Source organism: Castor canadensis, chromosome 2, assembly GCF_047511655.1.
Source record: "Castor canadensis chromosome 2, mCasCan1.hap1v2, whole genome shotgun sequence".
Classification (NCBI taxonomy): domain Eukaryota; kingdom Metazoa; phylum Chordata; class Mammalia; order Rodentia; family Castoridae; genus Castor; species Castor canadensis.
In genome coordinates this window covers 72,944,778-72,957,424 of record NC_133387.1, presented here as the reverse complement: position 1 = coordinate 72,957,424, position 12,647 = coordinate 72,944,778, and the positions used below count along the sequence as shown (strand labels likewise).

Below are 12,647 nucleotides of genomic sequence, written 5' to 3'. Positions count from 1 at the left end.
GAGAAAGCTTCCAACTTTTCTTACTTTAGAAGTGTTCTTGTTTTTGTAGGTATTTTCTCTGTTTGGCCAAATGGATGTTAGCCTTCTAGATGGATATTTCCTTAAGTTGCTCTGAAGAGTCCTAAAATGCATAGCACAGGAAAACTACTGGAATATTTGCTTTGAATTTCATTTGGTCAGTTTTTTTGGCTAAATTGTGCCCTCCTCCACCCCCATCCAAATTCGAATGTTGAGGTCCGAAATACGTGACTATATTGGGCGGTAGGGCCTTTAAACGGGTGACGAAGTTAAAATGAAACATTTAGAGTGGGTCTTAATCCACACTGACTGGGGCCTTTATAAGAAAATGAAATTGGACACACAGAGATGCCCAGGGGTTGTGTGCCCAGACTGTGAGGACACAGCCAAGAGGGTGGCCATCTGCAAGTCAAGGAGAGAAGCTTCAGAGGAAACCAGTTTTGCCAGCACCTTGATCTTGAACTTGTAGCCTCCAGAAATGTGAGAAAATGAGTTTCTGTTGTTTATGCTGTCCAACCTGTGGTACTTGGTTAGCAGAGCTCTAGTAAAACTAGTAAGGCAACTGAAAGAATCATTTGAAATATTTGATAATATTTTTCCAACTAAAATAATGTGAAAAATTTTAATGTGTATGTGAAGAAAACACCTGAGGGGGGCAGGAAGATGGGAAAAAGGATTGAGGATACCAAGATAGATGTAGGCTTTTAGAAAAATTCTAGCTCCTGGCTTCTGTGGTTAGTTCAATGTGTTCCATTATGTTATTATGCTCTGTAACTTAGACCTATGTAACTTTAAATAATTTTTCCATGGATGAAATATTATGTTAATGCTAAAGAAGGAAAAAATATAAAAGAGGCAAAACACTTGTTTACATGAATTTTATTTATTGAAATAAAACACGACATGGTCAAAATTCTTATTACTCTTACTTTTCACAGTTTTTCCTCTCAATAGTTAGTCTATTCTGTGAAGGAGATTATAATTGTATTCATTAGTTATTTCTTTGTGGGAAATAAGATAATTATTTTTCCATTTAAGAGAAAAATTAATATGAGAAGTGAGCCATTCAGCCTTGCCAATGTGATATGAAAATGCAGAAGCTTAAGGCATTGAAGCATGATTCTGAAATATTTGTGCTTTGAAAGAGGGTCAGGACTTTTGTGAGTTTTTCTAACATGGAGACTTGAAAATATTTACCGTGTCTTTGCGAGAAAGTTGTGGGTGTTTAATGTTACTAGGTCTTTTCTTTGGGGAGGCAGCTATGCTAACCAATATACCACCAACACCCATTTTTCTTTTGTTACCATAACTAGAGGTTTTTCACAATGCAGTGGTTGTAAGGTAGCATGTCTGTCTGAGAAATTGTGCTGGAAAAGCAATTTTTATTTATTTGTTTGTTTTTTTAGCACCTCTGATACTTTTTCTGAGTATATGGAGGCCATAGTCCATAGTATTTTGTATATGTCAATATCTTGATAATTTTTTGTGGAGAGATATTTTGGCTGTAAAATTTCTTTCTTTCTTGATGGGACTAGGGTTTGAACTTAGGGATTTATGCTTGCAAAGCAGGTGCTTTACCGCTTAAGCCACACCTCTAGTCCATTTTGCCCTGATTATTTTTGGCGATGGGTTCTTGAGAACTGTTTGCCCAGGATGGTTTTGAACCGTGATCCTCCCCATCTCAGTCTCCCAAGTATCTAGGATTATAGGCCTGAGCCACTGACACCTGGCTTGGCTTTAAAATTTTTTAGATCACTTCATCAGGCTTTCTGCATATCATCAAAGAGTCTCCTCTTAGTATGATAATTGAAAATATTTCTTAAAAACTTTTTGTAAAATTGTTAAATATCCTTTCTTTCTTAGAGTATTATGAACATAGCTTGATCTTTATATAATTAACCAAGGTCATTATTATAAAGCCAGTGCTTGTTCTGCAATATACTGATGTCTTTGGAGCTATCAAGATAAATGTGGTTTGCTCTTGTAGTAAATAACCCCAAATGCATATCTTTTTGACTGTTTCCTCTCCTATTTTGTTTTCAAAAACATCAGGTTTTTTCTTTTCTTCTTTTTTTTTTTTTGCTTTTTCAGTCCCTTCCTCTCTACTTTGCTTATGGGAATGAAATGATAGCAATTGAACAAACTGTGGCTGTACATAAATCAGAGTACTAAAATGCCTAAGAAACTCTGTTTTAGGAAAAGCTGTTAATGGAATTTAAGTTTTCTAGTTGAGTTGCTCAACTGTTCAGATTAACATAACTTCTGTTATATGCCCGTTGTAGGTGAGCCTGGCTCAGTGTTCCTCAGTTCTCTGATTCAGGCCAATGAGTGAACACACGAGACCATTCTCTCTCCCCCTCTTAATCAGATAGGACTCTTTAGTGATACATTTGAGAAATGCAAGTTTCTGTTTCTCTCAGACCTGATTTGTACTTTGGAAAAGAGGCCAAAAGTCTCATCAAAGGCTACAGGAGAAAAGGGAAGGGAAGCAAAAAGCCTACCTAGCATGGTCCACAAGGGCATAATTGACACTGGGCTCCTGCTTCATCCCTTAGCTATCGACATGATATTTTCAGAAATTTCAAGAGTCAGCCCCAGAGTAATTTATAATCCTCTACCCCATAGAAAATGCTTCCTTAAAAAAAAAACCAAATATTTGGTTTGTACAATTTTCAATTTGATCTTAGTAACTTAATTGATCCTTTTCAGAGTGGGACTTTAATTTTTGTGTTTAGAATTTCATGCTTCTAGCTGTGTTGCAGCCAGTTGGAAAAATATTGCTTAGGAGAGATAGTGAGAATACATACAACTATGTGTGCATTTTCCTACAAATGGGAAAGGTGCTGATGTCTTTTTTTAAAGATCTGCCATGCTTAAATTGAAATTTTTCATGGACTTTTGACCTGAACTGGGACAACAGATGTACCTGATTTTCCCCTTCAGTGATTTACAAATACAGTTGTAAGTAAAATGTACAGTTATTCTCTTCATCAGCCATGGCCAGTGTTTGCCTTGCCTACTTCCTATACTGCTTAACCATGGTTTTTTTTAAGGAACTTTTTGTATATGTGATAGCAGGTCATTTTGACAGACTTACATAGCTCCAAACAGTATATCCAGGTGAAAGCACAGATACTGGAATGGTTGTGATGGATTTTTACATGGAGAATGTGTAGATTTCATTCAGTGTAGTCTAAATGAAAAACATTTTTAATTATTGAAATTTTAAAGAGTTTTTAAAACTCACTTTTAGATTGTTTTACTACAAAACAATGATTTAAAGTCATTTTGAAACTTGACATTTGATTTTTTTTTTCACTAGCTAAGTACCAGTTTTTAGTCCAAAGTAAGAGAATATTTTTATCATATTATTTTATTTTTAGCATATATTAATAATAAAAAGTAATGGGTTTCACTGTGAGAGAGAATATTTTAAATACTCATGAGCAGTAGTATTTTTATGCCAAAAAATGTGACGTGCTGGATATGAAGATTCAAAAAATTAATAAGGGTTTCCAATTTTAATTTAGATGTAACTGAACTTTGCTGTATTTACATGTCTAAGTTAATAGGTTTAAATAGTAGGACAATTGTTATGTTGTGCTATGGAGAGTAAGAAGGGACTTGTGGGACTTGCTGGCATAGGAAGAAGCCAACGACTGTAATTTTGTAATGATGAAATTAAAAGGCTTCCAAAGATCTTAAGAGATTATTACTCTTAATAAGAGATTATTAGTACTTCATTTCCCCCCAAATATAGTCAAGGCATAGATTGGTTAATTGAATTACTTAACTTGACTCAGTTTGGACTCAAACTAGCAACTATGGGAATAGTACAAAGGCCCAGAGGCTCTGAAAAGGACAATCACAAGAATTCATAGGATGGGCAGTTTTGGTTATTGATATCTGAAAATCCTTGAATATGTATGACCCCAGTCCCACCAAATAGCATCTGTGTGGCTTTCTGGTCCCTCCTTTTGCTGTGAACATTTTAAGTGAATGAACTGATTTCGTAATGTTCATTATGGCATTCCTCGAGTCTATGAGAGAGTGACTCTTTTCATACCAGGCCCTTTCTTGTCTTTCAGAAGCATTTCTTGTCAAGGTGGAACTGGCTACCATATAGCTGTGCATTGAGGTGTCACTGGTGACTTCAGCCAAGTTTGAATTCAGGCCATCCAGCTTCTGGCCAGAAGCTCTGCCAGCAGAGCTACTTGGCCACCTGCTTGTGTTTTCCTGTTCCACTTGCAAATGGAGGGCATTTGCTCTTCCTTTGGCATCAACATCCACTTAAAAAAAGTCTTGCAAGAACTTGTAAAGGGGAGGCAAGATGATAATTGGTGTGTTATATTTTGTTCCTTAAAGAAGGAATATTTCTTATTTGAGATGCTGAGGGACTTCGGTCCAGCTCTGTGCTGTTGGTTTAATGGAATTTGCTCCACTGATGGACTCATTCCTAGTTGAGAACTATGTCTGATGGGAACACTGGAAATTATAAACTGTTCACCTTCTTTTCCTGGATCTTCCCCAACAAATATGCAGTAGGTTTCATTAAAGTAATGAGTATTTAGACAGAAATAATTATCAGCATTTATTTTTCTAAGCAACAACTGCTACCTAAAAGAAGTTGCTTTAAACCTTTAACCTGTGTTTCAGGGATACTGCCATTGTTGAAAATGTGTCAGGAATGTCTTACAGCCCAATAGGGTTACTTTTTTGTTTTCTCTTTTTAAGCTTTTAAGGGGTTTAACTGGATTGCTGTACCCCATTCTCTTCTAATGATAATAAAGATATTGAAGAAACTTTTTGATAGTGAAGGTTTATCTCTAAACTCATCAAGTTTGATGAGTTTAAATGTGGACAGTTCTTTTTATGCCAATCATATCTTAATAAAATGGTTTGGGAAAAAAAGAAAACAAAACACTTATTCCTGGCAATGTGGTTTGTTTTCTTTACCAATACAATATACTTCCCTTAGCTAGGTTATCTTATGTCTAAAACATGCCTTTTAATTTCCTATTATGCTTGGTTCAGATTGTGTTGTGTTATGATGGTGTGTAAAGGCCCTTAACTCCTTTGCCCGTTACAGATGTGATATTAAGAAGAGCACCAAGGCCAGGCACTGGTGGCTCACCCCTGTAATCCTAGTTACTTGGGAGGCTGAGATTGGGAGGATTGTGGTTTGAGGCCTGCCTGGACAAATAGTTAGCAAAACTTTATCTCCAAAGTCAGAACAAGATGGACTGGAGGTATGGCTCAAGTGGTAGAGTGTCTTCTTTGCAAACGTGAAACCCCAAGTTCAAACCCAAGTCTCGCCAAAACAAAACAAAACAAACGTCAAGAAGAAGCAGCCACCATGTGATTTTCCTCTTTAGAGGAAAGGTGACAGAAATGGCTGAGGAGAAGAGTGTTAACCTACTTCTTAGTGGCAGTAGTGCGTGGTAGGATTGTGACACTGCTGCAGTTGCCAGAAGGTGTGGTTACTTGGAGGAGGAAAGGGGTGTTGAAATGTGTTCCAGGGCTGGAGGTGTGGATCAAGTGGGCACAAAGCCTTGCATTCAAACCCCAGTACTGCAAAAAAAGAAAAAGAAAAGTTGTTCCAAGGCTTGGCACAGCAAGAGGACTGTGAAGAGGATGTCTAAACCCCAGGGTTCTTTGATCAACTTTGTGTTACTGAATGATTCCTAGATGTTCTCATGTACTTTGGTCTCTTTCTAACAAAATTTATCCTCATGTTTAATTCAGCTTCTCAGATATGTGCTCGGTTCTCCTCCCCTCTTATATTACTTCAAGAAATGCACTTAGTGTTTAAATACCAAGATAAGAGAATGGAATAGTAGTTTTTTGGTTTTTTTTTTTAAATCTTGGTGTATATAACCTGGGAAAAGAAGTTCATTTGACAGATGTGTAATGGACAAGTTTGAGCTTTTACTATGGATTAAAGCACACATTAATGTCCTGCCCAATAGTAATCAGAACTGGACAGCTTCTGCTGATGTTAGTACCTAGACAGATAAAGAATGTTTATTCCCTAATGAGTAGTTCTGTTTCCCATGTCTATGAACAGTCAGTGACATATTCCCGATACTCTGCAGTGGAGGCAGGTGGACCGTGGTTTATATTCTGACCTGGTCACTTACTAAATGCTTGAGCCTTAGGTTCCTCATCTGTCTGATGGGATCACAGTGCCCACCTCAGGGTGGCCATGGTTAGTAAATGAAGTAAAGCGTGTAATGCGTTGAGCATGAGGTCTGGGGCATCTAATGCTCCGGAAAAGTTTTTTAAAAAAATTGTAAGTATTAAGCATGGGATAGCTTCTTTGGGCAGTTTTAAGATTGTTAGGTGAGATGAACATCTGTTGAATTTTAGAGTGTGTATGCATGTGCACCTGTGTATACAGGTATAAATGAAGTTTTGTATTACTTCATTGGGCCAAGAGCCAAGGAAGATGTTCACTGGTGACCAGAGGAAGGCCAGGAACTTAGCATATTTCCTGATACAGATTAAGTAAGTAATCCAGACAGGATTGAGAATAGCAACTATGATTACTTTTATTTATTCAATTTTCAGAAGTCTATAAAATATTTATTAATATGTCGTATATAGACTAATATACAGGTATGTATTTAAAGAACACGAAGTGTGCTGCATAACCAATAAAGGTATTATAATCTCAGTATGATTATAATGGGGAATAATTATAACTATTAATTGGTTTGTCAAGCATATTAACTTGATGAATATTTGTAAAGCACTTAGCAGTGTATCTGTCTTGCCTGTATAAACTCCATGTAAGTGTTTGCTAAATAAATGAAGAATAAATAATGAATAAGTAAGCAAATGGAACCTCTTTTGGCTGTCACTAATTGTGCCAGGAGTCAACCAGAAGCAGACATTCATCAGCTGACATTGGCATGATTTTGGTCTAGCTCAGAAAGAAAGGCTGAGCTAGATTTTTCTTCCAGGAAGTTACCTTGGGAAGTAAGAAATTAAGCGAGTTAGCTGTGAGGAGGGGATTCATAGCCCAGTAAAGAGGGTGCCCTTAAAGGGTGTGTGCAACAAGGGACCCTGTTGGCTGGGGTAGTGATGAGAGTGGGGTCTGTTGTGCAAGGAGAAAGGGAGAAAATGAGGAGAGTGGGAGAAGGGCAGAATGCAGGGGTGTATGGGGTTCAAGGGGCGTCAGGGTGATACCCCCCTTCCCATTCTTCTTGTTTGTCTTGTAACTTGAGTGAAGCTCTGTTCCTGTGAGACAAAGGATGTGGTGTGATTAGTCATCCACAACAACTGGCTTGGCATGTCTTAATGTATACGTCTTTGGTAAATGGTTAGTTTTGTGTAGGAAAAAACCACCTATTGTTAGATGTGGCAATAGCAGTAGTGGCTACAAGGGAGGACAAATTGACACCAGGCGATATTATGCTGCTGACAATATAATGAGCCAAAGAAGTCTGTGAGAAAGCAGTATTTGCCTCTTTAGTGGAGTCAGGTATCCTCGGATAATTCAATAATGCTTGAGAACATCATATATTATGGTATAAGTGACTAGATCAATAAGAAAAGCCTACACTGTGTTTACTATAGCTGTTTTTTCTGCTCACTTGCTTGCTTTCTATCTCTTTCTCTTTTTTTTTTCTTTCTATTTTTTGGCTTTTGAGACAGAGTTTTATTTTGTGGCTCAGGCTGGCCTCAAACCCATCCTTCTCTTGTGTCAACTCCTGAGCACTGGGATTACAGATGTGTACTACCATGCCTGGCTTTGTGGTTTCTTTTTTTAACTAAGGTAGAGATGCATGCAGTTTATTTTGGGAAGGTTTTTCTGTAACACCAGTAAATTTAGTCAGATGAACTTGGGACAGTGTATGAAACAGTGTTCATTTAGTTACTAGTGATAAAAATACAACTTGAAAATTCTGGCTTATGTTACCATACAGGGTAGAACTGAATTTGAGCAAAGTAGAACCCAGGAGTTTAGATGGGACCTCTTAGATCTTTAATGCTTTTGCTTCATGTCTACCTGGTTGTGGCTTTTGGATAGAAAAAGAAAAGAAGCCATCTTCCAAGGGCCATACACGAAATTAAGTGCAAAGACGCAAGTCCTGCAAGAATGCAGGCTCCCATGCCTTCTTCATTTTACGTGTGCTACTATATGCAGAGGAATGATGACCGAGATTGCATCTGGGTCATGTGTTTCCTCTGATGCTAGGGAGCTGGAATACCATGAGTGACAGCCTTGCCTGAGCCATGTAGAGTGGAGGAGGGGCAGCCAGTGGGGGAGGAGTGCTGGCAGCCAGAGACAACCCTTCCACTGCAGGCAAATGAATGGCAGAGTGTTTGTTATTCAGGAAACCACTCCTCCAGAGTTCTCCTCTCTAGATGCCAGATAAATGAGGCTTCACACTCTTTTGGAATTACTTTTTCTCTTTGGGAACATGCAAATTAAAATGTGAGGTATTTTAAAGAATTACATACACTACTTTTTTAAATCAGATTTTTTGTAGATAAACTAGGAGGAAAGAGAACCTTTTTAAAAAACTATCATTTTAATAACCACAGTAGTAATAAAGCACCCCATTTCTACTCTCCAAATCTTAAGATCTTGGAAAGTCGAAGCCAGTCTGGATGGGGAATGTCAACTGTGAGTTTGGTATACTCTTTAAGTGCTAGCATAGGGTAGAAGGATTTTTGTCATCCTTTACTTACAGTCATTTTGAAAAAAAAATTACTTTAGCATAAAGTAATTATTGCGCCACATTAACCAAGTTGTTTAAATGTCATAATGAATTATTAATATTGCTTAAGTAGTCCAGAGAGAGACTGTTCTAGAGCTCTCACTATCCCCAGGAGAGCTTAGCCTACCTTCCTTCCTTAAATAAAATTTACCTCTTATCAGGTAATTAGCCCAACTGCTTTAGACAGTCAGTATGGGCTGCATTTTGTTTTTAAACCATATATATATATGAGATCTTCCTGTACCTGAATTTTTTGGCAGGGGCAGTACTGGGGATTGAATTCTGGTGGCCTTGTGCTTTCTAGACAGGCGCTCTACCACGTGAGCCACTCTGCCAGCCCCCATATATATATTTTTTTAAATGAGGCTTTGCTGCTTGAGATTGGAATGCTTACTAGTAAGCTGTGTTTGTGTTTCATAGGTTGGTACTGAGATAAAGACAGATTCCAGGATCAAATAAAAATCCTTTGATTATCCTTTCTAGTCTAATTAGAATTTATAGGAAGTGTAGCCCTCTATTAGTTTTTCCATGCCAGACATGAAAGATGTATTTATCTTTCCTTCATGTTACCATGGGTATATCTAGATTGCTTCAAGCGGTTAGCAGCTGAGTTACATGGTAAAGTGTATGAAACTTTCTTACTTGGATTCTGCAATAGGAATTTGTCCTGTTTTTAAAACAATTACAGCAAGTTGACTAGTACACAGAATTTTCTTTCCCTCAACTTCTTCATTCCTTTTGGACTTCTGTAGTGAATAGCAAATATGTCCAGTGTTCTAGAAATATGTGTATATGGTATATATTTGAAGACTAAATACTTGCCATCAGGGAGACATCATAATAGGAGAGAACAGTAGGAAATCTATTCATAAATCTTTGTCTGCTTGCAGGCTAACTTAATTATTAAAATATCAAGGCTCAATGGAGTTATTCTTTCTGTCTCCTCCCACATATTAAATGTCACCATCAGACTAAATGAGGTGAAGAGCCACAAGGGGTGATCCTGATGGTGAACCTTGGGTCCTGCCTCCCAGAGCTCAGAGTCTTTGTCATCTGGTGAAAATATTTGCTAAGCCTGTAGCCTCAGGAGTGGTGAGATGTAAACTGATGAGCACAGTGGGAGGCCATAGCCAAATACAAGTGAGTCCTTTAGAAAGAGAAGTGTACAGAATGCTAAAGTTTAGCTAATTAATTGTTGTCCCCTGCTGAAGGAACATTGTGTTTCCTTTCCTATAGTGGGGAAATGGTGGTGCCTGGTTAGTGAGACCACCCAGTGCTGTCAGGAGACTTCTGGTAACCTCTGACTTCCATGTGCAGGTTCTTGACTTGCTAAAGAGATTAAGATACTTTTGAGAGATAGTAGGTACACTTGGTGGGCTTTCTTTGTCCCAGCTGCCCCTCCTTCGGGGCTTGCCTCAAACCCTCCTTTCCAAAGAAAGGCCATCTCTGTCTAGTCCCATGAAAGCTGGAGTGTGGTCGTTGCAACCCTTGAATTCCTGTGGCATTCTAACACCCTTAGAGCTTGCTCTTACACTGTCATTTTGTTTGGTTCTCTGGTATTGTGCAAATGTACATTTACTTCCTCAATTATATTATCCAACAATTCAATTTGTGGAGTATTTTGTAGAGAAAAAAATTTATTATTTCATTTGATATTCACAAAAGCCCTTTGAGAGAGGTACAACCGGAGCCTATATTTGCAGATGAGCTGAGTCACAGAGTGGAATATTTATGGAGCATTTGTTCTGACTACAGTGCATTGAGGCGGACAGATTGGTACTAATAAGTGCAATACACAGTCTTTGTTGTGTAGAAATTTACAATCTGGCCAAAGAGGGAAGTTCTATACAATTACCCCAAGTTGTTACAATTTATTTTGTGCAAAATGGGAAGAAACAGTTGCTCCTGGGTAGGGAAAGCAAGAGACTCTCTTCTGGGGCAGGAGAGTCATATACAGTCATCTCTTGGTTTGCAAGGGGAATTGGTTCCAGAAACCCCCTCAGATACCAAAATCTGAGGATATGAAGCCCTTTGTATAAAATGTTACAACATTTGCCTATAATCTACACATACTCTCCTCTAGAAGAGACTTTAAGTCTCTTCTAGATTACTTGTAATCTAATACTGATATAATGTATGTAGATGCTATGTAGACAGGACTTACCCTGTATTGTTTATGGAAATGCCAAGTAAAAAAAATTTAGTTCATGTTTCTTCAGTTCATACCCAATTCCCCCCGCCCCAATATTTTCCATCAGTGTTTTGTAGAATCCAGGGGTGTGCGCCTGCGGACACAGAGGACTGACTGGTCTAGGTGCTAGGTTTCAGTCAGTGAGTGAGACTTTGACAGATGCAGGATATCATTGCCAGGCAGGCAACAGAGGAAAATTTTAGAAGTACAAACTGTGTAAGAGAAAGTGGACAGTTTGGATTTGAAGACTACTTAGTGAAGCAAGAAATAGGTCTGAAATTCATGTTAGGATTAAATGATGGGGGTGGGGAGGTTGCCAGACCCATGATTTTAATGGGGCCGTGAGTATGTTTGAGGGAGGGTGTGGTGTTGTAAAGGTGGTGGTGGGAATGTGGCAGAGAGTGACTGCAATGAGGAGAAGGGTTAAGGGCTGCTGTAGAAGGATACCTGTGGTCTTGAACAGGGACATAGTGGTGGAGAGAGGAAGAAGTGCAGGTGTGAGAGAGATGATGAAAGAAGAAAGGACAGCCCCAGTCAAGTGGTGGGGTGTGTGGTTTGTAGAGTGATGTAGACTTGAAAAGTTTTGGGAGCACCTGTTCTAAGAGAAAGTAACATATTTCTGGAAAGGCATGTTTGCAGCAATGTACCAATAGGTAGAATGCTAAAGGGATTTGGTTATATCCACAGGGATGAATTGTGGCATTCCTTACATCTTCCATAAAAAACAGCTCAGAGCTGGCCACTTTTCAGGTAGATGTTGACTTCAGTAATGATACTCCTTCAGTTGACTTGTAGTAACTTAGATGGAGCTGAGCTGAATCTTACCTCAGTAGAAAGCTCATTCTGTAGTAACGGTAAATGACCATGGACAAGAAATATTTATAATTTTTAGGGAAATAAATTATTTTTTTAAACAGCAGGTTGAGGAACATCCATTTATAACTACTGAGAAAAATAGTTCTCTAAAGGTTCTGTAAAGAACAACCCTTAGAAATTTTATATTAAATTTCATTGTTTGACATTGCTAGCCTTAATAAAAGAAAGGTTTCTTATATATGAATGAGGGGATGAAAACATTTTAACTGATTTTCCAAGTGATATTTTGAAAAGTAGCTACATATCTAAGAAGTTTTCATAAAGAGGAATAAACTGGTAATGACTCTCATTTACTGATTCTTACTAAAACTGGTAAAATGGCTTAAAATAATATAATCCATTGTCTTTAGGAGTCCCAGAAACTGTAAAAGAAAAGAAAAAAAAAAAGCACAAGAAATATCACACAAAGGATTAAGTTATCCAGACATATTAAATACTAAATTTTGTATTGGATCTATATTCCTACTTCATTTGTTCAAAAAAGTCTTTATGGGGAATTCATACTGTGTACAAACAGTAGGTGCTGGGGACATTGAGATAAGTAAGATGGTCAGGTTTCTACCTGAAAAGTGGTTCCTAGTTCCCCAGACCTGCTGTGTCAGCAGCCTGTGGGGATTGGAGGGCCTGTGGGCCCTGTTTTAACATGTCCTGCTGGTGATCTCATACAGGAGAGAACTGTATTTCAGCGTCATTAGTTCCCTTTTAATTTTGTACATTTAAAAACACTTTGCAAAGGATTTTAGGCCTCACTAGATTCAGCCTCCTTCCTGCAGCTGAAGGAGCTACCCTAATTTAGGATTATTAAGTCATTAAGTCACATGGGATCAAGTCCA

General features: G+C 38.1%; 2 protein-coding genes across 5 annotated transcripts in view; both read left to right on the top strand.

Annotated features, from left to right (window-relative positions):
* Positions 1–12,647, top strand: part of Dock4 (dedicator of cytokinesis 4) — a 433,717-nt gene that overhangs the window by 31,110 nt on the left and 389,960 nt on the right. The gene's annotated exons all lie outside the window — the stretch shown is intronic.
* LOC141420690 (small ribosomal subunit protein eS27-like) overlaps positions 1–12,647 on the top strand; it is a 57,049-nt gene that overhangs the window by 21,061 nt on the left and 23,341 nt on the right. Inside the window, exon 1 of the mRNA XM_074065047.1 lies at positions 1–12,647. This exon is cut by the window's left edge and continues 21,061 nt beyond it; it is cut by the window's right edge and continues 23,341 nt beyond it. The gene's annotated coding sequence lies outside the window, so the exon portion shown is untranslated.